Source organism: Hyla sarda, chromosome 5, assembly GCF_029499605.1.
Source record: "Hyla sarda isolate aHylSar1 chromosome 5, aHylSar1.hap1, whole genome shotgun sequence".
Classification (NCBI taxonomy): Eukaryota; Metazoa; Chordata; class Amphibia; order Anura; family Hylidae; genus Hyla; species Hyla sarda.
The window spans coordinates 31,824,821-31,852,229 of record NC_079193.1 but is presented as its reverse complement, the minus strand read 5'-3'; the positions used below and the strand labels follow the sequence as shown (position 1 = coordinate 31,852,229).

General features: G+C 43.3%; 1 long non-coding RNA gene across 1 annotated transcript; it reads left to right on the top strand.

Moving 5' to 3' along the window:
* The first annotated feature begins 39 nt into the window (after positions 1 to 39).
* On the top strand, positions 40 to 25,363 carry LOC130273029 (uncharacterized). The gene is made up of 3 exons (XR_008843844.1): positions 40 to 73; positions 705 to 788; positions 25,057 to 25,363. It is a non-coding gene; the product is annotated as an uncharacterized LOC130273029 (long non-coding RNA).
* The last annotated feature ends 2,046 nt before the right edge of the window (positions 25,364 to 27,409 follow it).

The following is a 27,409-nucleotide window of genomic DNA, read 5'->3' as shown; positions in this document are numbered from 1 at the left end:
ATTCCTCCTCCACCCCGGACATTCCTTAACCTGGAGCCGCCCGGGGAAAGGAGAAAGTGAAGACAAGAGACTGGTGAGACCTCTCTGCAAAATTGTGTATTTAATGCAGTGTTTCCCAACCAGGGTGCCTCCAGCTGTTGCAAAACTATTACTCCCAGCATGCCCAGACAGCCTTTGGCTGTCCGGGCATGCTGGGAGTTGTAGTTTTGCAATAGCTGGAGGCACCCTGGTTGGGAAACACTGATTTAATGTGTGAAACTATCTGCTGCGCTCTGTATCTAATCCTGTCATGTGCGATACTGTCTGCTGAGCCTGTGTATCTAATCCTGTCATGTGTGATACTGTGAGCTGAGCCTGTATATCCAAATCTGTCATGTGGGATATGAGCCTGTGTATCTAATCCTGTCATGTGTGATACTGTCTGCTGAGCCTGTGTATCTAATCCTGTCATGTGTGATACTGTCTGCTGAGCCTGTGTATCTAATCCTGTCATGTGTGATACTGTCTGCTGAGCCTGTGTATCTAATCCTGTCATGTGTGATACTGTCTGCTGAGCCTGTGTATCTAATCCTGTCATGTGCGATACTGTCTGCTGAGCCTGTGTATCTAATCCTGTCATGTGTGATACTGTCTGCTGAGCCTGTGCATCTAAATCTGTCATGTGTGATACTGTCTGATTAGCCTGTTTATCTGACGTTGCGCAGGGGGACGTCACTGGTCATCACAGAGAGCCAGCGTTGCTGTCGCGCACCACCACTACCGCCGCTGCTGGCATAAATAGGGTTTTGGTAGGTATTCTCTAAATGTAAATTTTTTTGTGCGATATAGGAAAATCCCCCCCCCGCATATATATTGTATCCCTCCAATCCCCTATGCCATTTCTTAAACCCCCCTCCCATCCCCCATGCCATTTCTTAAACCCCTGATCCCTCAGCCCCTGTGCAATCTGGCCCCTCCCCTTTTGTAGCTCCACCCCCACATAGCCACACCCATGACCGGTATTTTTCTGAGGGAAAGGTGGCAACCCTACCCACAGCGCTTTTAATATACATTGTCCATTTTAAAATCCCTGCAGGGAGCCCTGATTGGCTCCTCAGTACCGGCCATTCAGAGCTCCCCGCGTGGAATTTAAAAATGAAAGTAAAGTACATTGTGTACATTGCAGGGTTGCGGACCATGCCACCCGCTCCCCTGCTTAATAACTTCTGATCGGATCGGGTCTCAGAAGTGAGACCCAGTGCGATCAATCCCTCAGCCCCTTTACTACTACCCCCATCATGGAACAGAGTCTGTTCCATGATGGGGGTAGTAGTACAAGCACTAATGTAGCCTCCCCAGCCGCCGGCAGACTCCTGCAGCCAGGAACTACTACTCCCACCATGGAAACAAGTCTGTTCCATGATGGGAGTAGGAGTAGTCCTGGCTGCAGGAGTCTGTAGGTGGCCGATTTTTCATACTTAATAACCGGAATGGGGGCAAACGGCTGTGTGAACGCACCCTTATCCTGCATGTTGAAGCACATCATCAAAGGTCCTTCACCTTAAATGGGCACTGTCAGATACCAAAACTTTTGATATGTTGTAAAGCATGTATAACCAATAGGCTTTGCAATTGCTTTCATTAGAACATTTTCAGTATTTCATACTGAAGAAGCCAGTCAAACAACTGCCCCCCACCCCCTTCCCCCCTGCCTGCTTGGACACATACTAGTCCTGCTGTGTCCATGCGTTATCACCTTTGTCATGGACACACTTCCTTGATTGGCAGCTGTGAGTGCAGGGCTCAGAGCTGGAGGAAAAATCCTCCCACTGTCAGCTTGTGTCCCGCTACTGTCAGTGAGGACAAGCTGGGAGTTGTAGTTTTGATAATGCTAGGGGAGATGTGAGCAGACAGCATACTGAGGGAGGGGGCGGAGACCTGCACAGTGAGGCCACACCCCCTCCCTTTGAGAGGAATTCAGGCTAGTGAATTAAATTAAAAATGTAATAAAATAAATAAATAAAGGTGCTAGAAACATAAAAATTAGATGTACATGGTCAGGATTAGGTACTGAGTGATATATTAAAAAAATGTTTTTTTGTTGGATCTGATGGGTACGCTTTAAGCATTTAGTCAGCCCGCCTGCAGGACGAGAACCCTGCAAAATAGTGTAGGAGCATGCAGCAGTGGTGCTGCGCTGTCTTCTCTATCAGGAGCGCAACGCCATCACATACATAGTAATAATTACCGTGTATGTGATGTGACAGTGCTGCGCTCCTGATAGCCAGATAGAGGAGACAGCGCAGCATTGGGCCAAGGGTGGTGCCCTCATCAAGGGGGTGCTCTAGGCAGCGGCCTATTTTGCCTATTGCAAGAGCCAGCCATGGTCCTTTAAATAGCTAAGGGGGGGGTTCACAAGGGGCATTGTGGCCTTCTCAGTAACTATGACCCATCAAAGTAGTATATGGTCCATCCAGTAGACATAGGTTCATCCAGTTTAGCCTATTATTCTGTAGTGTTGATCCAGAGGAAGGCAAAAACCACCATGAAGTAGAAGACAATTTTTCTCATTTTAAGGGAATAATCCTTCCTAGCTCAAAATGTGGAATATATTTCAGAATATATAACCTGTAAAATTTGTGATAATGCAATATGCCCAGCTCAGCTGTTGTAATGGACAGAGGACATCATTGTAATCCAGTATGCACATCGAGGTATATTGTCATGGAAGAGGATCGATATTTATTTTCAATCCATAAGGTAATTCCAGCATGCTTAGTTAGTGCTGGTTGGTATACCGGTTGATAACGAATACCGGTGTGTATTTTCTTTACAAAAAGAATTATCAGCTGCAGTGCGTTGTCCCCACATTGGGGAACTAATCATATGTTACCCGCGGGCGCTGCTCTGCCCATGTCGGGAAATTAATGATTCGTGAGCCGTGAGCGCCCGCGGCTCACTGGCTTTCAGCGCTTGCAGGGGGAGGTGACAGCTTCCGTTCTCTGACCAGAACAAAAGTCCTGCGCCGCGGCTCACAAATTATTAATTTCCCGACGTGGGGAGGATGTGCAGCGCTCACAGGAGGAGAAGCAGAGCAGCGCTTGCGGGTAACATGTGATTAGTTCCCCGATGTGGGGACAGAGCACTGTGGCTGATAATTCATTCGTGGGGGGGGGGGGGGGGTAAACTTCTTGTGGAGCATACAGCAGCTGATAAGTACTGGAAGGGTTAAGATTTTTAAATAGAAGTAATTTACAAATATGTATAACTTTCTAGAACCAGTTGTTCTGAAAACATTTGATTTCCACAGGATTCCCCTTTAAATAATCACTGTGGGATTTTTTTCCATATACAGTGTCTTATACAGTGCGGCATAGACTGCTATTAGAGAACAATGTAGAGGTTCATGTGTACGCCTTGTGCTCGTTTTAGCTGATGCGGCAAGCATGGGTTCGCAGCCATACTTATTACAATTCCTTCACTGATATGATTTCCTAATGTTGCCTGCATTTTTCATGAATTCTCTGGCTTTGCAGAGAGGGGGTGTGGAGTCTCATCACTGCACCTGGTCATCTAATTAGACTGCTGGAGCTCACCCAGGTGAACTGATTAGACTCATACGTTGCTGAGAGTTATAGTTTTGCAACATCTGTGGAGCCACAGCTTGGAGAACATACGGCATGTTATATTATAATATCTAAAGTAAAACGTGTGACAGAAGTGAACAGCTACTTCTTCCTTTCTTCTAATTGTTATATCACCCAGTGCTGGGGTCGAGTAAAAAATCTCTCTTAGCTCATTACAGTCTTTGAGGGACTCTCTCTCTTCCCACAAAGCTGATTGCTAAAAGTTCCCACGAGATCCATTTTGCCAAAGACCTGTCCTTACTGTCATACGAGTCTATCAGTCATCTCGTGACCTCAGTAAAAGGAAGGGAGGCGAGGTGAACAGGGAACGCTTTCAATTACTACCGAGAAAGAATAACAGTATTCCCCCACTCTCTCGAGAACAGAGAGAGAAGAAAAAAAAAATATTCATAATAAAGAAGATAGCGGCCATTAGGGATACCTGGGAAATACTCGCCGCATTGTTGCTGAGATCAGCGATGTTTTCTAGCAAGCCAGCATTGTAGAATAGAGGGTTACATAAACTGGTGACTGTGGGGGATGCACAGTACACTGTATCAGGGAGAGTACTGAGCAAAACCCCCCCCTTGTCAAATCAGCTTGTGGGGGTGTCATAAAAGTAACCACTGAAGATAACTATGAAGGGAGAAATAAAAACGTTCCTCATTTCGGACAATCTCTAGTTGTATGAAGGGTATTATGGAAATCAGCTGATCACAAGGTTTCCTCCTGCTGGGACTCCTGTCAGTAAGTGTTTATATCCTCCAAAGTACTTACACATTTTTGTCTATACAAATAAGATATATTAAAGGGGTTCTCCAACATAAGATGAATCTAGTACGTACCTGCCAGACAGTAATGGACATGCTTAGGAAGGATCCGTGCTTATCTTGGGGGCTAAATGGCCGTGTCCTGAGTCCCCCATAACACTGCTGCTTTTATTTTGTGAAATCGCTATTTCCTGTTGGAGTTCCCTCCTTCCAACTACAAGTCCCAGGACCCCTTGTTTGTTAGTGTGAGGTTACTTTTTTCCCACACATCAGCCACACCACCCATTGAAACACACCTGGCACAATTAAATGTAGCACTGTAGCAAATTACCTCCTTCCCACCCTGCAGTCGCTCCACCCACTGAAACACAGACAAGTGATGTAATATGTCGGGCCACACTGCAACCTGGGAAAACCTGAGACAACAGTCATTCTGTATGCTTTTCAAAATAAACATTGGGGCAAAGATCACATTAGAATTATGAGACCACCATGAAACATAGGTAAAGACACATATAATATGAACTACACCAACTTTACACTAAACTGTGTGTGTATGTATGTATGTGTGTATATATGTATGTATGTGTGTATGTATGTATGTGTGTATATATGTATGTATGTATGTGTGTATGTGTATGTATGTGTGTAGGTATGTGTGTGTAGGTATGTGTGTATGTTCCAGCATCACGTCCAAACGGCTAAAGATATTAACATGAAACTTGGCACACATGTTACTTATATGTCAACAACAAACATAGGATATGTGATTTAACCCTTACTCACCCCCATTTGCCAGGGGCGGGGTTTATGTTTAAAGTCCCATACAAGTCAATGTGAAATATATATTTTACTGCATAACTTCCAAACGGCTTTAGATATTTCGATAATACTTGGTCACATGTTACTTATATATCCACTTAAAATATATGATAGTTAATTTAACCCTTAACTACCCACATTTGTGAGGGTCGGGGTTTTTGTTTAAAGTCCCATGCAAATCAATGGGAAATGTATGTTCCCACATAACTTCTGTACGGCTGGAAATATTTCAATAACTGGTACACATATTCGGGATAAGAGGACGCGATAGGAGGACCGGGATAGGAGGACCGGGATAGGAGACCGGGATAGGAGGTCGGGATAGGTGGACGGGATAGGAGGACGGGATATGAGGAACGGGATAGAAGGACCGGAATAGGATGTCGGGATAGGAGGTCGGGATAGGAGGTCGGGAAAGGAGGTCAAGATAGGAGGTCAGGATAGGAGGACGGGATAGGAGGTCGAGATATGAGGACGGGATAGGAGGTCGAGATTTGAGGACGGGAAAGGAGGACGGGATAGGCGGATGGGATAGGCGGTCGGGATAGGAGGTCGGGATAGGAGGACGGGATAGGAGGTCGAGATAGGAGGACGGGATAGGCGGATGGGATAGGCGGACGGGATAGGCGGACAAGATAGGAGGTCGGGATAGGAGGTCGGGATAGGAGGTCGGGATATGACAACAATACATGAGGACGGGATATGAAGTCAAAAGTTTCTCCTTTGTTTATTTTCCTCCCCAACAAGGATTAGGAAGGAAAAACCGGGCAACGCCGGGTACTCAGCTAGTAGTTAAATAAAAATAATTCCTGAAATACCCATTTAACCACAAAAGGACAAAGGGCATACAGGTACATCCTTGTGTCCTGGGACTTAAAGGGGTACTCCGCTGCCCAGCGTTTGGAACAAACTGTTCTGAACGCTGGAGCCGGCGCCAGGAGCTTGTGACGTTGTAGCCCCGCCCCTCATTATGTCACATCCCGCCCCCTCAATGCAAGTCTATGGGCGCCGGCTCCAGTGTTCGGAACAGTTTGTTCCAAATGCTGAGCAGCGGAGTACCCCTTTAAGGATGAAGGGCATACCTGTACGCCCTCCATTTTTTCCAGCCACCGCCACAGATGTCTAAAAGATTTTTATATCAGTGGTCCTTAAAAATGAAAAATGCTATTTTTCATATGCACAGCTCACTGTTCCAATAAGGTGTAAATGCTCACTGCACCTCTTATTACATTCCTTGAGGGGTGAAGTTTCCAAAGTGAGGTCACTTTGGAATTGCTGCAACTACCTACAACTATAGGTGAAAAAAAAAACCTCTGCAAATCACCAATTTAGGCCTCAAAGGTACATGGTTTCACTCCTAACCCATGTTGTACACCCCCAGGGGACTTTATGTCCAAATATGGGGTATTTCTGAACTTGGGAGAAATTGCGTTACAAATTTTGAGATTGTAATTTAATACACACTAACATGCTCATGTAACCCCCAAATTTTCTTTTTTCATACGGGATAAAAGGAGCAAAAGCCCCCCCCCCCCCACAAATTTATGAAACAATTTCTCCGGAGTACGGAAATACCCCATATGTGGACGCAAAGCAATCTGCGGGTGCACAGCATGGTTCAGGAGTGAGGGCGCACCATGTACATTTGAGACCTAAATTGGTGATTTGCACAGGGGTGGCTGATAGTTGCAGCGGTTCTGAGATAAACCCCCCCAAAAAAAACACCCACAGGGGACCCCATTTTGTAAACTACACCCCTCAAGGAATGTAATAAGGGGTATAGTGAGCAATTAGACCCCACAGGTGTTTCAAAGATTTTTGGAGCATATGATAAATTACGTGCGTCAACGCATCAAAAATGACATACAAGACAACTCATGGATAAATCTCACCCTTTGTACCCGGTTAAAGTGTTACTATCATCGGAGACGACTTATGAAATGTCCTCCTGGCTCTGAGTTCAGGCCACCAACATCTCTAAAAAGAGCGCTCAGACATCAACTGATCAATACTTTTAATATTTCTCTTTTTCTGACATTTTGAAGGTATATTCGCATCTTCTAATTTCAGCCAATAGTTACAGTTTGTGTAACTCCCATTGACTTTAACAGTTTGCTATTTACGTAACTACCGAAGAGTTACCAGCTATGCTCCCTGGGAAAAAATATGCAAAAAAAGCCTTTTCTCTGGCTACACCCCTGTGGAGTCCTGCGTGGGACTGTTTTTTATAATCCCACTCCCACCTGCTCCTGCTGGATTTCTGACCATTGCCGCCCGCTCCTGCAAGGTTTATGCTTCACTCTTGTCCACTCCCGTAACATGTGTCCAATCCCACCCACTCCTGCAAACATTTTGACACAGCTTTTTGACATAGTACCTCCCATGCCATTTCATCACCACTTTGTGCCATTTAATTACCCCCTTGTGCAATTTCATCAGCCCCCTGTGGCATTTCAGAGGTTTACAGGACCTGCTGTATGTTCTGTGACTGCCCGCTCCTGCCTGCAACAACCTCATTATCGCTCGCTAATTTTTTGTGTCCTTCTGGACCTGCAGGACCCCAATCCCCAGGCAGAGCTCTACACCCCTGATCTAGTTTTCCATAACCCAGACCAGCTAATATGCATAGAAATTATATCCTACACTAGGTGACAACTGCTATGGAAGTACTGGTGCTGTCTTGGTTGTCACTTCAGTAATATTTATCGGTTTTAAAGGGGAATGTACAGTATAAATGCGTCACAGTCAAATACAGAGACCAGCAGCTAAGTCGGCCAATTGTTGACTGAGTTATGGCTTAACTCCTACCGCTCTATCCATCAGCAGCGATGACACTGGGATTTCTCGCTATAAAACTTAACCGAAGCCGCACTGAGATTTCCAGTATAAAAAGAAAAGAAAAAAACAAGACAAGTGAGAATCCGCTTCCTTTGTTTCATGCGATATTATAAAAATGAACGAGCGCTATGTATTGCCATTTTAATCATTTTAAAACGGCAGAACATCGGATTTGACAGCAAATAATAAACAGTCTGCCCGTTTCGTTTTATCAAACACAACTTTCTAATATTCCTCATAAAGCACAGGGGAAATCTAGAGGATGATATAAAGCCCCCATAAAAATGCCAAATAGGAAAAACAAAAGCGTAAACTTAAACAGTTTATTTCTAAACTGCAACTACTAATATGCAACGGGCTGATGAGCCAAATTTTACTTAGTTTGTTTTTTGTTTGTTTTTAGTTTTTTGCATAATGAACCCTTTTTGATCTGACCCTATCATCACAGCCTTATTACGGCCGTAAATGTAAACTTTACTTGGCGTTTCATTTAAACAAGAATGGCGCAGTAGAATTTTACATGACCCCTGGGGGGATCACCCGGGATGGAAATTGACAATGTCATTTCCTATTACATCTTGTCAGTTTTTAGTGTTACATTTTGGCTTTTTATTTATTTTATTTTTTGCGACATGATAATAGAGACAGTTGTGATTTTGTATAACCTCCGGATATACCTCCCAGAACAGAAACATAAAATGCCTAAAAATAAGTGTGGATTGAATGTTAGATATTGGGCTATCCTCACGCTGCCCCCCGGAGCCCTGGGAGATGAATGTTCCGCAATAGCTTATCTGGGGCTCATAAAAACCCTTTTTCCGAAGATTGAAATAAAGTCAGTTCTAGCAGAAAACAAATCAATTGTGACATTCCTGAATAAAGAGCCGCGCATTTAATTAGCCCGAGACATACTAGCGAAATCCGAATTACCCAATATATCACTGAAGGCTGTGATCCCTACCGAGCTAAGACCCACTGCAAGGGTAATAAAGCGGTTTGCCCAATTCTCCTTGTTTTCTCCCCATATTCAGGGAAATTTCTCATACTGTGACATTCATTTCCACCGCCACCGTTCTAATTATCTCCAAATATTCTTGATGGGGGGGGGGGGGGGGGGGGAGGATTCCGCCCTAGTCAGAGTGGTGTGGAGTGTACATGGCAGCTTCTTTTTTATCTGACCACACTGCTCTCTGCTGACACCTCGGTCTGTGTCAGGAACTGTCCAGAGTAGCAAAGGTTTGCTATGGGGATTTGTTCCTGCAGACAGAGGTGTCAGCAGAGAGCACTGTTGTCAGACAGAAAATAACTACTCAACTTCCTCTAGAGTATACAGCAGCTGATAAGTACTGGAAGGATTAAGATTTTTAAATAGAAGTTATTTACAAATCTGTTTAACTTTTTGGCACCAGTTTATTAAAAAAAATAATAATAATTTCGCCACCGGAGATCCCCTTTAAGTCAGGTAAAAAAATTTAAAAAAGAAGGAAATGTGATGATTCGGCAGGAAACATCATTGCTAGTTGCAATTACAGTTCAGGCTTTAAAGGGAACCGGCCACGCTGAAAATGCAGTGAAGCTTGCTGACAGTGTGTTATAGAGCAGTGGTCTCCAGACTGTGGCCCTCCAGGTGTAGCAAAACTACAACTGGCCCTCCAGGTGTTTGCAAAAAAACGCCAATACTTCTGCACGACATTTTTTCTTTTTTTTTTTCTTCTTTTTTCATCTTTTTTTTTGTTTTTTGCAGCAAAAAACAGTGGCCAGATTTTCAAGGGATTAATGGGGAATTATAAAATGCCAAACAGCAGCTGTAGTATACAGCTACAGCTGGAAGGGAAGAGTTTAACTACTATATACCCAGATCCTATAGAGGTAGCAGCAGTAGTATACAGATAGATCTAGAATTGGAGGTATATAACTGCTATTTATCCTGATCTTATAGATATAGCAGCAGCAGTATCTAAATAGAGCTGGAGGGGATGTGTATAAATTCTATATATCCTGATCCCATAGAGATAGCAGCAGCAGTATACAGTTTTGCCACCCCTTGACCCCACCCATTGGTTTCACCCTTTGATATGCCTGCCTTTACTACTGGGGTGACACACTGTAACAAATCCCCTCCCCATGTAATATCCTTACTACTGGGGTGACACATTGTAACAAACCTCCTCATGTAATCTCCTTACCACTGAGGTGACAACTGTAACAAACCTCCTCCTCATGTAATTTCCTTACTACTGGGGTGACACACTGTAACAAACCTCCTCCTCATGTAATCACCTTACTACTGGGGTGACACACTGTAACAAACCTCCTCCACATATAATCTCCTTACTACTGGGGTGACACGCTGTAACAAACCTCCTCCTCATGTAATTTCCTTACTACTGGGGTGACACACTGTAACAAACCTCCTCCACATATAATCTCCTTACTACTGGGGTGACACACTGTAACAAACATACATTGTAGAGACGGTGGTGCATGCTAAGCTTGTGCTTTGGATGCTGGCTGGCTTTAACTTTTTGTTTGCAATGTTATAGCTCCCATATGAGACTATAACACTGCACACACTGATCTTTTACATTGATCACTGGTTTCTCATAGAAAACCACTGATCAATGATTCTGCCGCTTGACTGCTCATGCCTGGATCTCAGGCACTGAGCAGTCATTCGGCGATCGGACAGCATGGAGGAAGATAGGGACCCTCCTGCTGTCTTTACAGCAGTTCGGGATGCCACGATTTCACCGGGGCGATCTCGAACAGCACCCTGAGCTAACCGTCACTGCTTTACTTTCACTTTAGACACGGCGTTCAACTTTGAACGCCGCGTCTAAAGGGTTAATAGAGTGCGGCACTGTGATCAATGCCGCACGCTATTAGCCACGGGTCCCGGTATGCGTTATAGACAGGGAGTGGGCTGAGGGCATATAGGTACGCCCTCCGTCCCCAAGGATATAACTACTATACATCCTGATCCCATAGAGATAGCAGCAGCAGTATACAAATAGAGCTGGAAGGGGAGGTGAATAACTGCTATATGTCCTGATTCCTTAGAGATAGCAGCTGCAGTATACAGAAAGAGCTGGGAGAGGAGGGGTCTGAGAAATAGCAGAAAGTATGGTAGCTGATGATGTTTTCATCCTGTAGTTCACAGGAAGTTCACAAATAAAACACTGTGATTTTCTGTGGGGGAAACTGGCATCACATGACCCAGTTACAGTAATGAAATTCATGGATGCAGCTGTGCTGGAATGAAACAAAAGGCACTGTAGGATTAGTGATGGGGAGTGTGCATGATACCTAAGCCTGGCGTAACACGTCTCCACCTAGGCATATTATAAAGTTGCAGAACTTATGATTTATACAGTAACTATGCTATATTTATAGAAAACTGGAAAAAAAACTATAAAAATAAATGAAAATATAAAAGTATAAAAATATCTGAAAAGAAATTAGAACAATTGTCCTCAAAAATGCAATTTCTCTGTACACATTTAAAGGGGTACTCCGATGCATCCAACATTTTGTTCAGAACGCTCGGATCCGGATGCTGTGATCGTGACATCATGGCCACACCTTTATGATGTCACTCCACGCCCCCTCCATTCATGTCTACGGGAGGGGGCGTGTCGGCCGACATGCCCCTTCCCATGAACACGAATGGAGGTGGCGTGATGTCACGAAGGGCGTGGCCGTGATGTCACATCCACTACCGTGCTGCGTGAGATTGCTGGGGGCCTTTGGATTGGGGATAAGATGTCTAGCTTCGGAGTACCCCGTTAAAGGGGTACTCCGGTTGTAAACAATTTTTACTTTAGTGAACTGGTGCCAAAAAGTGAAACAGATTTGTAAATTACTTATTAAATATCTTAAACCTTCCAGTACTTATCAGCTGCTGTATACTACAGAGGAAGTTCTTTTCTTTTTGAATTTCTTTTCTGCCTGATCACAGTTTCTGCTGACACCTCTGTCCATGTCAAGAACAGTCCAGAGCAGCAGAGGTTTGCTATGGGGATTTGCTCCTGCTCTGGACAGTTCCTGACATGGTCTTAGGTGTCAGTAGAGAGCACTGTGGTCAGACAGAAAAGAAATTCAGAAAGAAAAGAACTTCCTCTGTAGTATACAGCAGCTGATAAGTACTGGAAGGATTTAATTTTTTAAATAGAAGTAATTTACAAATCTGTTTAACTTTTTGGCACCAGTTCATTATAAAAAAAAAAAAATTGTTTTCCGCTGGAGTACCCCTTTAATTCTGATCGGCAGCTGCGGAATCATAAGTCCCAGCCGGCGAGCCTTACATTGTCAGCTTTGTACAATATTTAGATCCCTGATAGAGTGATTTGCTGTAAACCTCTCGAAATCCTGCACTCAAAATCCAGAGCGTTAATGTATTCAAGTAGTCGTAAATACTGACGGTCTAGAGTCGGTGTAGAAGCAGCTGCCAGGATGGAAGTTATTGGCCGGTGATAGTCAGCGTGTCTTCTTAGTGGCCCGGACCCAGAAGGGCCACGTGATTTCTATTTTCCTTGTAAACAAGACCCCGGGGAGGTTCTAATTAGAGCAATGCCTCAAAGCCGAAACGCATCCTTATTGATTTAAATAATGAAAAGACATGTGAAGATCAGAAAAAAACATCAATCTCCAGCCGCAGCCACCAGCCGCACGCTTAAGCACAATTTGTTCCAGCCGGAGTATTAGCTGCCTCGTAGCTGACAATTAGAGTCTCTTATCTCACCGTCTCTTATCTAGACTCGTAAACTGATTGAATATTAAACATTACAGTGGTCCCTCAACATACGATGGTGATCCCTTCCAAACGGACCATCGTTTGTTGAAACCATCGCATGTTGAGGGATCCGTGCAATGTAAAGTATAGGACAGTGGTCTTCAACCTGCGGACCTCCAGATGTTGCAAAACTACAACACCCAGCATGCCCGGACAGCCAACGGCTGTCCGGGCATGCTGGGTGTTGTAGTTTTGCAACATCTGGAGGTCCGCAGGTTGAAGACCACTGTTAAAGGAAGTTGTACTCACCTGTCCCCGCCGCTCCGGACCGTCACCGCTCGTCACCACTGCCCGGGATGTCGCCGTCCATCGCTGTTGCCGCGTCCTCGAGGTGTCGCCGATGCTCCGGCAAGGCCTCTGCTTCCCCGGCATCCGCGCGCTCCGTCGCCGCCTCTGAGAGGCCATCGCATGTTGAAATTATTGTATGTTGGGGCCATCGTAGGTCGAGGGGTCACTGTACATTACACAATTCTTATCATTGCGAAAATAAGGTTTCATGCAACTGTACCTCCCCAAACCACCTGGAACAGCCTTATGAAGTAGTCAGAAAAACATGGCTTCCAGAAACAGCGCCACACCTCTCCACAGGTTGTGTCTGGTACTGCAGCTCAGTGAGACAGGTGCCGATAGGTTCACAAACATCAACAAAAAACTACATACAAGCCCTTTAATAAACTATTTAAAAGGGGTATCCAGAACTAGAAAAAACTATTTTTTATTACCCCAAAATAGCAAGTTTTATGTAGCATTGCAGCTTAGTTGCATTAAAGGGATACTTTGTTAGAAAACTTTTTTTTTTTTTTTTTAAATCAACTGGTGCCAGAAAGTTAAACAGATTTGTAAATTACTTCTATTAAAAAAATCTTAATCCTTCCAGTACTTATTAGCTGCTGAATACAGTGACCCCCCGACCTACGATGGCCCCGACATACGATCATTTCAACATACGATGGCCTCTCAGAGGCCATAGCATGTTGAAGGCAGCATCAATATACAATGCTTTTTTATGTCGGGGCTATCGCATAAACGGCTATCCGGCAGCGCAGACTGCTTCAGCTGCTGCCGGATAGCTGTTTAAGGTGCCCGGTGTGGTCCGGTGGGTGTCACTCTGGACCACCCTCTTTGGGATCCCCTGCATCGCCGGCGCTCTCCATCGTCCATCACGATGAAGAAACGCAGCAGAGACGGTCCGGGGACGCGGCGACAGCGATGGAGGGCGACATCCAGGGCAGCAGTGAGCGGCGGGGACAGGTGAGTACTGTATAACAGCCGTTGGCTGTCCGGGCATGCTGGGAGTTGTAGTTTTGCAACATCTGGAGGTCCGCAGGTTGGAGACCACTGTCCTATACTTTACATTGCACGGGTCCCTCAACTAACGATCGTTCATTTGGAACGAATTACCATCGTATGTTGAGGGATCACTGTACTACAGAGGAAATTCTTTTCTTTTTGGAACACAGAGCTCTCTGCTGACATCATGACCACAGTGCTCTCTGCTGACATCTCTGTCCATTTTAAGAACTATCCAGAGTAGGAGAAAATCCCCATAGAAAACATATGCTGCTCTGGACAGTTCCTAAAATGGACAGAGATGTCAGCAGAGAGCTCTGTGGTCATGTTGTCAGCAGAGAGCTCTGTGTTCCAAAAATAAAAGAATTTCCTTTGTAGCATTCAGCAGCTAATAAGTACTGGAAGGATTAAGATTTTTTAATAGAAGTAAATTACTAATCCGTTTAACTTTCTGACACCAGATGATTAAAAAAAAGAAAAAAGTTTTCCACTGGAGTAACCCTTTTAAAGTGAATGAAGTCGAGTTGTAACACCGCACACAACCTGAAGACAAGGGTGGCACTATTTTTGGAAGAAATTAGCAGTTTTTCTAATCCTGGATAACCCTTTAATTAAAGGGATATTCCGGCTTTATACATCCTATCCCCTTTCCAAAGGATAGGGGATAAGATGTATGATCGCAGGGGTCCCGCCGCTGGGGACCCCCGCGATCTCGATGCAGCCCTTGGCATTCTGCTTGGCGCTGCCTTCGAGACAGGGATGTGACGTCATGGTCACGCCCCCTAGTGACGTCATGCCACTCCCCCTCCATTCATGTCTATGTGACGGCAGTCACGCCCCCTCCCATAGACATGAATGGAGGGGGCGTGGCGTGATGTGACGTGGCGCAGCGGGACACCTGCCATCATACTTTGGAAAGGGAATAAGATGTATAAAGCCGGAATACCCCTTTAACTGCAAAAGCAGCTCTGTGATTGGCTAATGATGACTTTGTTGCTTAGTTCACGGCTTTTTGGGCATGATGGGAGTTGAAGTTTTGCAACATCTGGAGGGCCACAGTTTGAGACCACTGGTATATGTGATATCAGTGTGTAGCGGTGGTCTTGATATACCTGATTAGTAGAAGATATATATATATATATATATATATATATATATATATATATATATAGTTTTTTTTTTTTTTTTTTATGTATGTAGCTATAAATCTGACAAATCTGCCTAAAATGCCCCCTAGAATATACAAGATTCCGCACTAATTCGCTCTGATAGGGTTAGGGTTCAGCGCTACAATGTTATTTTTAATACGGTGACATTTTCAGTACTGCGCTGTAGTATCCTGCTTCTTCTATGAATCTAATTGAGGATGATATAGGAGGGAGATAAAGAAAATACACACACCGGAGCCGGGCGGCTGCAATGAAAATAATTTGTTGATATTTCCTATTTTCCGCGTATTTCGCCCCAGGCAGGATGTATATAATTAAGCCACTGTACATACTAAGCAAAAAGTTTCTGCTCTCCAGGGTCGATGTCTTTCTGAACGTGCACTAGGATTAAAGTGACAACAGTCTCTAAGGGCCAAAAACCCCATAAGAACAATCTGTATTGGTTCCTGAGAAACTTTTCTTCATAGGAACAAGTTACAGAAACAAGTTTCTTCTCTGGATTATCGGTTCTGCTTAACCCCTTAAGGACGCAGGGTTTTTCTGTTTTTGCACTTTCGTTTTTTCCTCCTTACCTTTTAAAAATCACAACCCTTTCAATTTTGCACCTAAAAATCCATATGATTGCTTATTTTTTGCGCCACCAATTCTACTTTGTAATGACATCAGTCATTTTACCCAAAAATCTATGGTGAAACGGAAAAAAAATCATTGTGCGAAGAAATTGAAGAAAAACGCCATTTTGTAAATTTTGAGGACTTCCGTTTCTATGCAGTACATTTTTCAGTAAAAATAACACCTGATATTTATTCTGTAGGTCCATACGATTAAAATGATACCCTACTTATATAGGTTTGATTTTGTCGGACTTCTGGAAAAAATCATAACTTCATGCACGGAAATGTATAAGTTTTTTCATCTTCTGACCCCTATAACTTTTTTTTTCTGCGTCTGGGGCGGTATGAGGGCTCATTTTTTGCGCCGTGATCTGAAGTTTTCATCGGTACCATTTTTGTATTGATCGGACTTTGTGATCGCTTTTTAATAATTTTTTCATGATATAAAAAGCGACCAAAAATACGTTATTTTGGACTTTGGAATTTTTTTGCGCGTACGCCATTGACCGTGCGGTTTAATTAATGATATCATTTTATAGTTCGGACATTTGCGCACGCGGCGATACCACATATGTTTATATTTATTTTTATTTACATGGTGGTTTTTTTGGGATAAGGGGGGGGGGGTGATTTGAACTTTTATTAAGGAAAGGGTTAAATCACATTTATTAACTTTTTTTTTACACTTTTTTTTTGCAGTGTTATAGCATTTTCACTGCCGTGGTCCCGATCAGCCGGGAAGGTTTTACTTTCGTTTTAGACGCGGCGTTCAACTTTGAACGCCGCGTCTAAAGGGTTAATAGCGTGCGGCACCACGGTCGCTCCCGTGTGCTATAAGCCCCAGGTCCCGGCTTCAGATACATGCCGGGACCGACCCGATATGACCCGGGGTCACCGCGTGACCCTACGTTATATGACGGGAGCCGGCCAAGGACATAAATATACGTCCTTGGTCGTTAAGGGTTTAAAGGGAAACTCTTAACATTTTACAACAATTATCATAAATAGGGGAGATTTATCAAAACCTGTGCAGAGGAAAAGTCGACCAATTGCCCATAGCAACCAATCAGATTGCTTCTTTCATTTTTGAAAAGGCCTCTGAAAAATTAAAGAAGCAATCTTATTGGTTGCTATGGGCAATAGTGATAAGCAGCAGGGGCAATATTCTAATGCGAGATATTTTGCGTATATATGGACAAATATTCATCCCATGTTCAGGAAATTTGCATATTTGCTATGTTCGTTCACTTTTTTTTGCCATGCGAAAATCGTTATGAAATTCGCATAGTGCGCATGCACGATAATATCTTTCAACTAACACTATACCCTACACTAGAACTAACCTACCTTATATAAAGCTAAAAGAAGATAAGGATGATCATTTTTTTTTTTGCACAGTACACATCATTGTTGTGATGTGTACTGTGAAGAACAAAACATGAAAATTCCTCATTACGAGTATATAGCGCTATATTCTAAATGTTCGCAAAATTGCAAAGTGACGATATCTGAGGTAAAAATTAGCATTTTGAATATTCGCGCTCAAAACTAATGGGCAACTGGTCAACTTTTCCTCAGCACAGGTTTTGATGAATCTCCCCCAATGTCTCTTAACCCCTTAAGGACTCAGGGATTTTCCGTTTTTGCACTTTCGTTTTTTCCTCCTTACCTTTTAAAAATCATAACCCTTTCAATTTGCCACCTAAAAATCCATATTATGGCTTATTTTTTGCATCACCAATTCTACTTTGCAGTGACATCAGTCATTTTACCCCAAAATTCACGACAAAACGAGAGAAAAAAATCATTGTGCGACAAAATCGAAGAAAAAACACCATTTTGTAACTTTTGGGGGCTTCCGTTTCTACGCAGTGCATATTTCGGTAAAAATGACACCTTATCATTGTTCTGTAGGTCCATACGGTTAAAATGATCCCCTACTTATATATGTTTAATTTTGTCGCACTTCTGGAAAAAATCATAACTACATGCAGGAAAATTTATACGTTTAAAAATGTCATCTTCTGACCCCTATAATTTTTTATTTTTCCACGTACAGGGCGGTATGAAGGCTCATTTTTTGCGCCGTGATCTGAAGTTTTTATCGGTATGATTTTTGTTTTGATCGGACTTTTTGATCACTTTTTATTCATTTTTTAATAGTATAAAAAGTGACAAATACGCTTTTTTGGACTTTGGAATTTATTTGCGCGTACGCCATTGACTGTGCGGTTTAATTAACACTATATTTTTATAGTTCACACATTTACGCACGCGGCAATACACATATGTTTATTTTTATTTACACTGTTTAACTTTTTTTTATGGGAAAAGGGGGGTGATTCAAACTTTTATTAGGGAAGGGGTTAAATGACCTTTATTAACACTTTTATTTTACTTTTTTTTTGCAGTGTTATAGGTCCCATAGGGACCTATAACACTGCACACACTGATCTCTCCCATAGGGACCTATAACACTGCACACACTGATCTCTCATGCTGATCACTGGCGTGTATTAACACGCCTGTGATCAGTGTTATCGGCCCTTGACTGCTCCTGCCTGGATCTCAGGCACGGAGCAGTCATTCGTCGATCGGACACCGAGGAGGCAGGTAAGGGCCCTCCCGGTGTCCTGCAAGCTGTTCGGGATGCCGCAATTTCACCGCAACGGTCCCGAACAGCCCGACTGACTAGCCGGGATACTTTCACTTTCGCTTTAGAAGCGGTGGTCAGCTTTGACCACCGCTTCTAAAGGGTTAATACCGCACATCGCCGCGATCGGCAATGTGTGGTATTAGCCGCGGGTTCCGGCCGTTGATGAGCGCCGGGACCGACGCGATGTGATGCGGGGTCGCACCGCTTCATATCGCCGGAGCCGGCGCAGAACGTAAATATACGTCCTGCGTCGTTAAAGGGTTTTAAAGGGGTATTCTGGGATTTTTTTTAAATCTTTTGAATCCATGATGCCAAGTTATAATACAGTGTAATTTGCTTCTATTACCTCCGTGCGCCGTTTTGCCCTGTTTTCATGCACCAAACCAGGAAGTCTGGTAGGGCAACTCAGTAGGGACTCATTAGGGTTATAGGTTGAACTTGATGGACTCTGGTCTTTTTTCAACCTTATGAACTATGTTACTATGTTACTAAGTCTTTTTATTTTACTGTTGTCCTTTCCCAGCATTTCATGCGGCCAAAGACAATATGTCATAAGTCACATGGTGTACAGGGGGCATGGCTATACTGTAGTGGGTGGGTGGATAGCATTACGATAGTAAATCCCTTTTATTCTGCTATCAACCCAATCACTGCAGCATAGCCACGCCCCCCTGGAGACCATGTGGCTTATGACACATGGGTGAACGGCGCGGCGGATCCGGGCACAGTAAGCATCAAACTGATCAGCGTCCTCCGCACTACCAGTCAGTACCGCTGGTTAGTGCGGGGGGGGGGGGGGGGGGGGGGAACAAGCTGACAGTTTTCCTGCTGCTCAGCGTTTGGAACAAACTGTTCCTGAACACTGGAGCTGGTGCCGGAAGCTCGGGACGTCATAGCCCCTCCCATAGATTTGCATTGAGGGGGCAGGGTTTGACATCATGATGGGGCAGGGCTATGACGTCACGACCTCCCGCTGCCGGCTCCAGCGTTCGGCAACAACAGTTTGTTCCAAACGCTGAGCAGCGGCCCAGCAGTCAGACCCCTTACAATCTCTCCCTTATCCCTATCCTGTGGATATGGCCATAAAATTTAACTAAATGTGAACTTTAACTGTTGAGTTCAATGCAATTTAATAGGAAAAATTATGTTTTTTTTTTGAGTAAAACAAACACTTTACGCCTCAAAATAAGCCACAAAAAAGTATGTGTGAACATAGCCATAAGGATAGAGGTTGTCTTCATGATACAAACCCTTCATGTAGACAAGGGATAGGGTTCAAGCACATATATAGCATAGTCCTACTTACTGGACCCACTGTATGTCTTTAATTGTATAATAGGCCTGTGGAGTTTATTCTCATAACTTATGTTTTCAACCAAAAAATCTTTAGCTATCTTTGTAGTGAAGCGCCATAAGGACTCCATGTGCTGCCATATTGTCCCTTCACCTGCCTGTAACATACAACTTGCTATTGTTTTACTGTTCTGGGATGATCTCATTCTAAACAGATACTGAATATATTACAATGTGTGAACATTTCTGAAGCCGTGTTAATTTCCTCCCAGTTGAACGTATTAAATAATTACTTTAGTACAAATAATAAATGAAGTAATTTTTCTTTTTTTTTGCCGCGGTATTTGTCATAAATCATAAACTAATAAGTTTGGCCTTTTGTACGAAAACAATTCAGTCCGTTTCTTTATTGCTTCGTTTGTTTTTTTTATTATTTTTGTTCTAAGAAAATCTCATTTATCAAAACCTGTGCAGAGGCAAAGTTGCCCAGTTGCCCAGTTGCCCATAGCAACCAATCAGCTTTCTTCTTACTTTCTTAACAAGGCTTATGCAAAATGAAAGAAGTGATCTGATTGGTTGCTATGGGCAACTGGGCAACTTTGCCTCTGCACAGGTTTTGATAAATCTCCCCCTTAATGTTTTAAAACTTTTTGAAAGGAAGAAACTTAAAAATGCTGTAGCATTACTAGTTTTATGGTTTGCATTCTTTTTTTTTTTTCTTGGGTTAAATATACTGTGGTGTCCCGGTACAGGACCTTGTCCTGTCCCTGTCTAAAGTCCCCTCAGCCAGAGTCCCTCCATTTCCATAGGACTCTCCTGCAGGGCTTACCCCCGGTCGCCTCATATAGATTGTTTCGATATATTGGTTAATGTATAGGAAATATAAATGTATAGGACCTTTCCCGGGTCATGTGATGTACAGTTGTGATGTACAATTGTTTAAGGACCTTACTGGGTCAACCCACTGGGTTCAGGACTTACAGGTTTGCTGACCAATGAGCTTAGTCCAGCCCCGTATTATATAAAGGGCTGTAGTCTGTAAACTCTCTCTTGGTTCCTGCTCTTCAGCTCTCTCATCTCCTGGATTTCAGCCAAACACAATCAGCATAACTTCCTTCAATTCATCTAGCCCAAAGCCTGTAAGAACCAGCAGCCACTAAAACCGTGAGTTATCAAGTTCAACCTATCGAATCCTGTGTAACTACTCCCAGCTAAAATCATATAATTAGTAGCACAGTGGCCTTCATAAAAAAGCTCATTATTTCAAGTCCCAGCAAAACCAGTGAGGAACCTGCATCCCGGTTCTCTCTGAAAGACTGCATAATTGTAAAGACTTGCATATCAGTTAAAGTTTTCCGGTTACTTCATAAAATCTGCCGTTTGTGGGCCGGTTGGCGGCAGGAACATCACTATTAAGCAAACCGCACCCTGGCATCAAGACAAGTAAAGGTTAATACCACCAGACCCTTCGTTCACCATTGCAACACCCCAGCCACCAAAATATCAAATACAACCCACCGATAAAAAGACAAAACAAATTAACAACCTGAGGGTCAGATTACATGCTGCCTATAGAACTCTATTGAGAGAAGAGAAGAAGGAGGAGGAGAGGCTGCAGAGGCACAAGTGTTATAACTTAAAGAAGATCTCTGGCGAAAAATAACTCATCCCCTATCCACAGGTACCCGATGCTGAGTGAGGAGCGCATGCTGCTCCATTCATTCCTATGGGAGCACCAAAAAAACCTGAGTACGTCTCTCGGGCATCATCGGCGCTCCCATAGAAATTAATGGAGCACATGCCGCCTACCTGTAGACGACACACGCTCCTCACTGAGAGCGCCGGAGTCTCCTTCTGGTGATTGTGGGGGGTCCGGCAGCCTGTGGATAGGGGATAAGTACATTTTTTGCCGGAGTACTCCTTTAAAGTGTACCTCTAATTCCCTAGTCAATTTTGTGTAGTACTGTGCACAATAGTCAACTTTCAAATTGTCATGCATTTCAAAACTGGTGCCATGCCTGGGGTGCCGTTCTCCCAGTAGTCATTTGTTTAACCCCTTGAGGATCAAGCCCATTTTAACCTTAAAGGGGTATTCCAGGCAAAAACTTTTTTTTATATATATCAACTGGCTCCGGAAAGTTAAACAGATTTGTAAATTACTTCTATTAAAAAATCTTAATCCTTCCAATAGTTATTAGCTTCTGAAGTTGAGTTGCTGTTTTCTGTCTAACTGCTTTCTGATGACTCACGTGACATCATCATTGAGCAGTTAGACAGAAAACTTCAGAAGCTAAAAACTATTGGAAGGATTAAGATTTTTTAATAGAAGTAATTTACAAATCTGTTTAACTTTCCGGAGCCAGTTGATATATAAAAAAAAAGTTTTTGCCTGGAATACCCCATTAACCCCTTAACCCCTTAAGGACCCGGGCTTTTTCCGTTTTTTCATTTTCAATTTTTCCTCCTTAACTTTAAAAAATCATAACTCTTAAAAATTTTCACCTAAAATTATATATAATGGCTTAATTTTTGCGTCACTAATTCTACTTTGTAATGACATTAGTCATTTTACCCAAAAATCTACGGTGAAACGGGAAAACAAAATCTATGTGCGACAAAATTGATGAAAAAACACTATTTTGTAAGTTTTGGGGGCTTCTATTTTTACGCAGTACATTTTTTGTCAAAAATGATACCTTATCTTTATTCTGTAGGTCCATACGGTTAAAATGATACCCTACTTGTATAGGTTTGAATTTGTATCACTTACGAAAAAAATCATGAATACATGCAGGAAAATGTATACGTTTAAAATGGTCATCTTTTGACCCCTATAACTTTTTTATTTTTCTGTGTTCAGGGCGCTTTGAGGACTCATTTTTTGCGCCGTCATCTGAAGTTTTTAGCGGTACCATTTTTGTTCTGATCAGACTTTTTGATCACTTTTTATTAACTTTTTTGTGGTATAAAAAGTGATCAAAAATGCGCTATTTTGGACTTTGGAATTTTTTTGCGCGTACGCCATTGAACGAGCGGTTTAAAAAGCGGTATATTTTTATAAATCGGACATTTCCGCACGCGGCGATACCACATATGTTTATTTTTATTATTATTTACATAATGTTTTTTTTATTTTTGGAAATGCGGGGTGATTTAAACTTTTATTAGGGGAAGGAATAATTGAAAGGGTTAATGATTTTTTTACACTTTTCTTATGCAACATTATAGCTCCCATAAGGGGCTATAACATTGCATTTACTGATCTTTTACACTGATTGATCCATCTCCATAGGAATGGATCAATCAGTGTTTTCGGCGATTGAATGCTCAAGCCTGGATCTCAGGCTTGAAGCATTCATTCGGCGATCGGACAGCGCAGGAGAAGGTAAGAAGACCTCCTCCTGTGCTACAGCTGTTCGGGATGCCGCGATTATACCGCGGCGATCCCGAACAGCTCCCTGAGCTAGCCGGGCACTTTTACTTTCGTTTTTAGCCTCGCGGCTCAGCTTTGAGCGCGCGGCTAAAGGGTTAATAGCGCGCGGCGCAGCGATCAGTGCCGTGCGCTATTAGAGGCGGGTCCCGGCTTCACTATGACGCCGTGTCACCGTGTGACCCCGCGTTATATTGCAGGACCGGGACCCATGACGTATGCATACGTCATGGGTCCTTAAGAGGTTAAGGACCGGGGTTTTTTCCGTTTTTGCATTTTCGTTTTTTGCTCCTTGCCTTTAAAAAATCATCTCTTTCAATTTTGCACCTAAAAATCCACATGATGGCTTATTTTTTGCGCCACCAATTCTACTTTGTAATGACGTCTGTCATTTTGCCCAAAAATCTACGGTGAAATGGAAAAAAAATCATCGTGCGACAAAATTGAAGAAAAAACGCAGTTTTGTAACTTTTTGGGGCTTCCGTTTCTACGTAGTACATTTTTCGTTCAAAATGACACCTTATCTTTATTCTGTAGGTCCATACGATTAAAATGATACCCTACTTATATAGGTTTGATTTTGTCGTACTTCTGGAAAAAATCATAACTACATGCAGGAAAATGTATACGTTTAAAATTGTCATCTTCTGACCCCTATAACTTTTTTATTTTTCCGTGTATGGGGCGTTATGAGGGCTCATTTTTTGCGCCGTTCAACGTACGGGATCATTAACATTATATTTTGATAGTTCAAACATTTACGCACGCGGTGATACCAAATATGCTTATAAAAGAAAATGTTCATTTTTATTGGTGAAGGGGAATTTTCTATAGCAATCATTTGATTGCTAATACTATGCATACTATGCATATGGCATAGTACTGATCAGTATTATCGGATATCTTCTGCTCTGGTCTGCTCGATCTCAGACCAGAGCAGGAGATGCCGGGAGACGGACGGAGGCTGGTGAGGGGACCTCCGTCTGCCATTACAGATGATCGGATCACCGTGGCAGCGCTGCGGGCGATTCGATCACTATTTTAACATGCACATTACCGCAGATGCTGTGATCGATACTGATCACGGCATCTGAGGGGCTAATGGTGGACATCCGCGCGATCGCGGATGCAGCCATTACCGGCGGGTCCCTGGCTGCTGATAGCAGCCGGAACCTGCCGTGTATGGCACGAGCACCGCTCCTGTACGTCCTGGTGCGTGAAGTACTGCCAAACCAGGACGTACATTTACGTCCTTGGTCGTTAAGGGGTTAAAAGACACTAGAGGTACCCTTTAACCTAGAGCTCAATTCACTGCCGAGCACTGCTCTATAATGTCCTCCATGCTGCTGCTTCTGAGGGTGTGCTTTAGATGCATATAAGAGCAAGATCCCTTTTTTTCCACTAGCTCAGGAGCCCGCGAAGTGAAAAACTGATGATAAGAGTGATATACAAATTATATAATGGCCAGAGATAGTGCTGTCCTCAGGTACACACACAGGACAGGGCATCCGGAAAAGTTACCTGAAACCACAGGGGTTATATTTTATCTGTTATGTTGATCCTACGAGTGGTCTGGTTGAGCGTTCATGATTATATATTAAAGAATTACATAATAAGCAATTCCTAAACAAAATACTATATTATACATTGAGACTGCTCATGGGCAAGGCCCTCTCTCCGCAGATATGTGCATAGAGACATGGAAGCTAATATAACACTATAAAATACATAATAATAAAGTATATGGCAGATCTTTTATTGTCTATTCTATTTGAAGATTTCTCCCGGAAATGCATTGCTGTCTATCAGAGGGCGTATTTCGGAGCGGTCTTAGTGCCCGCTGGATTCTTCAAATGTGTTGGTTTTCCGTGCGGACATTTTGCACATTTTATACGGTGCAAACATGGCCTTATAGGTTTCAACAATGCTGGTTGGAGAAAACTGTTCTGGACAAATAGTAAATAATCCCTATAAGCAATGTGTCAGTGTAACTCTATGGGACTTACATAACTGTACTTTTACCCAGTGCATGGGGATCCTTAAATGGGCACTCTCTTTTAAAACAAATTTTTGCTATTGTACTCTTTATGGTAAATAAAAAATCTTTCTAATGTATTGTGTTTTTTAAAAAAAATTACGTTTTCTATCTTTTAATTGTGTTTAAAAAAAAAAAAAAAGCTGCCAGTAGGTGTCTCCCTACTTGTCCATAGAACATTTCCTGCACACACTTTGGACTCCTGCTGGCCTGACAGAAGTCCAAAATCAGGAAATGCAGTCTGGAGTGCTGAGGGTGTGTGTGCAGCCTTAGCCAATCATAGCTAATCTCACACTGAACTGCTCTGGGCTGTGTGAAGCAGAGTGAGGGAGAAAGTTCTCTCCTGTATGGCTTCAGATGATGTCACATCCTGCTGGGGAACACCCCTTCCCAGTCTGTGAATCTGACTGAGCATAAAATACAGAGCAATATCAAGGAAGAAAACTAAAAAATAATAAAAATAAAGTCGGGGTATAGTTTATCGTGATGGGGTAGTGAACTGGGAGGAGTATAACATTTAACAAGATCATGAGAGGTACTCTTTAAAGGTCTTGAGTAGTGCTGGGCGGTATGACCAAAACTGTGTATCACAGTATTTTTCAAACTTATGGTGGTTCCACGGTATTTGACTGTATATTTTTTTTCACTAATTTCCCCCTTAACCCCCTCTCGAATTAATTATCAGCCGCAGTGTGCTGGGGAACTAATCATATATGACCCGCGGGCGCTGCTATGCTTTTCCTCCCCCCCAAACGAATGAACTATCAGCTGCAGCGCTGTCCCCACAACTAATCATGCATGACCCGCGGGCGCTGCTCTCCTTCTCCTCTTGTGAACCACGGCGCTGGAGTTGTGAGCCACGGGTGCAGGACTTCTGTTCGGAGAACGGAAGCTGCCACCTCCCCCTGCTAGCGCTGAAAGCCAGTGGGCCACGGGCGCGGCAGAACTTCTGATCAGTTCATTCATTCGAGGGGGAGGGGGGGTGGTGTTGGCCCATCTGGTATTGCGGTACAGGGAAAAATTCATATTGTACAGAAAAAACACACTGGTATTTGGTATGAACCGGTATACTGCCCAGCACTAGTCTTGAGCTGTGGTCTCCAACTGTATCCTTCCAGCTGTTGCAAAACTACAACTCGAAGCATGCCGTTGGCTGTCCGAGCATGCTGGGAGTTGTCGTTTTGCAACATCTGCAGGTCCCCAATTTGGTAACCACTGGTCTAAAGTCATCATGACATCATAACATCACCACCATTTGCAACCAGTGTCCATCAATAGGTCCCTTGTAAATAGGTCAATCATGTGTGAACTAGAAAAAATATTGGTGTTTTCTGAGAAGATGTAATGTTCTTGACTGTACTTTTTTTCCTTTTTGACAAATTGGTGGAATAATACACTGCTCAAAAAAAATCGTATGAAATACTTTTGTCTTTACATAGTTGAATGCGCTGACAACAAAATCACACAAAAATGATCAATGGAAATCAAATTTATCAACCCATGGAGGTCTGGATATGGAGTCACTAACAATAAACCCAGGGGGTAGTTTCTAGTTTAGGGTACCCCTTTGGGGGTTTCCCCTAAAGTTGTTGTTCATATGGATATGGAGTCACACTCAAAATCAAAGTGGAAAACCACACTACAGGCTGATCCAACTTTGATGTAATGTCCTTAAAACAAGTCAAAATGAGGCTCAGTAGTGTGTGTGGCCTCCACGTGCCCGTATGATCTCCCTACAATGCCTGGGCATGCTCCTGATGAGGTGGTGGATGATCTCCTGAGGGATGTCCTTCCAGACCTCGACTAAAGCATCCGCCAACTCCTGGACAGTCTGTGTTGCATCATGGTGGATGGAGCGAGACATGATGTCCCAGATGTGCTCAATTGGATTCAGGTCTGGGGAACGGGCGGGCCAGTCCATAGCATCAATGCCTTCCTCTTGCAGTAACTGCTGGCACACTCCAGCCACATGAGGTCTAGCATTGTCTTGCATTAGGAGAAACCCAGGGCCAACCGCACCAGCATATGGTCTCACAAGGGGTCTGAGGATCTCATCTCGGGATCTAATGGCTGTCAGGCTACCTCTGGCAAGAAC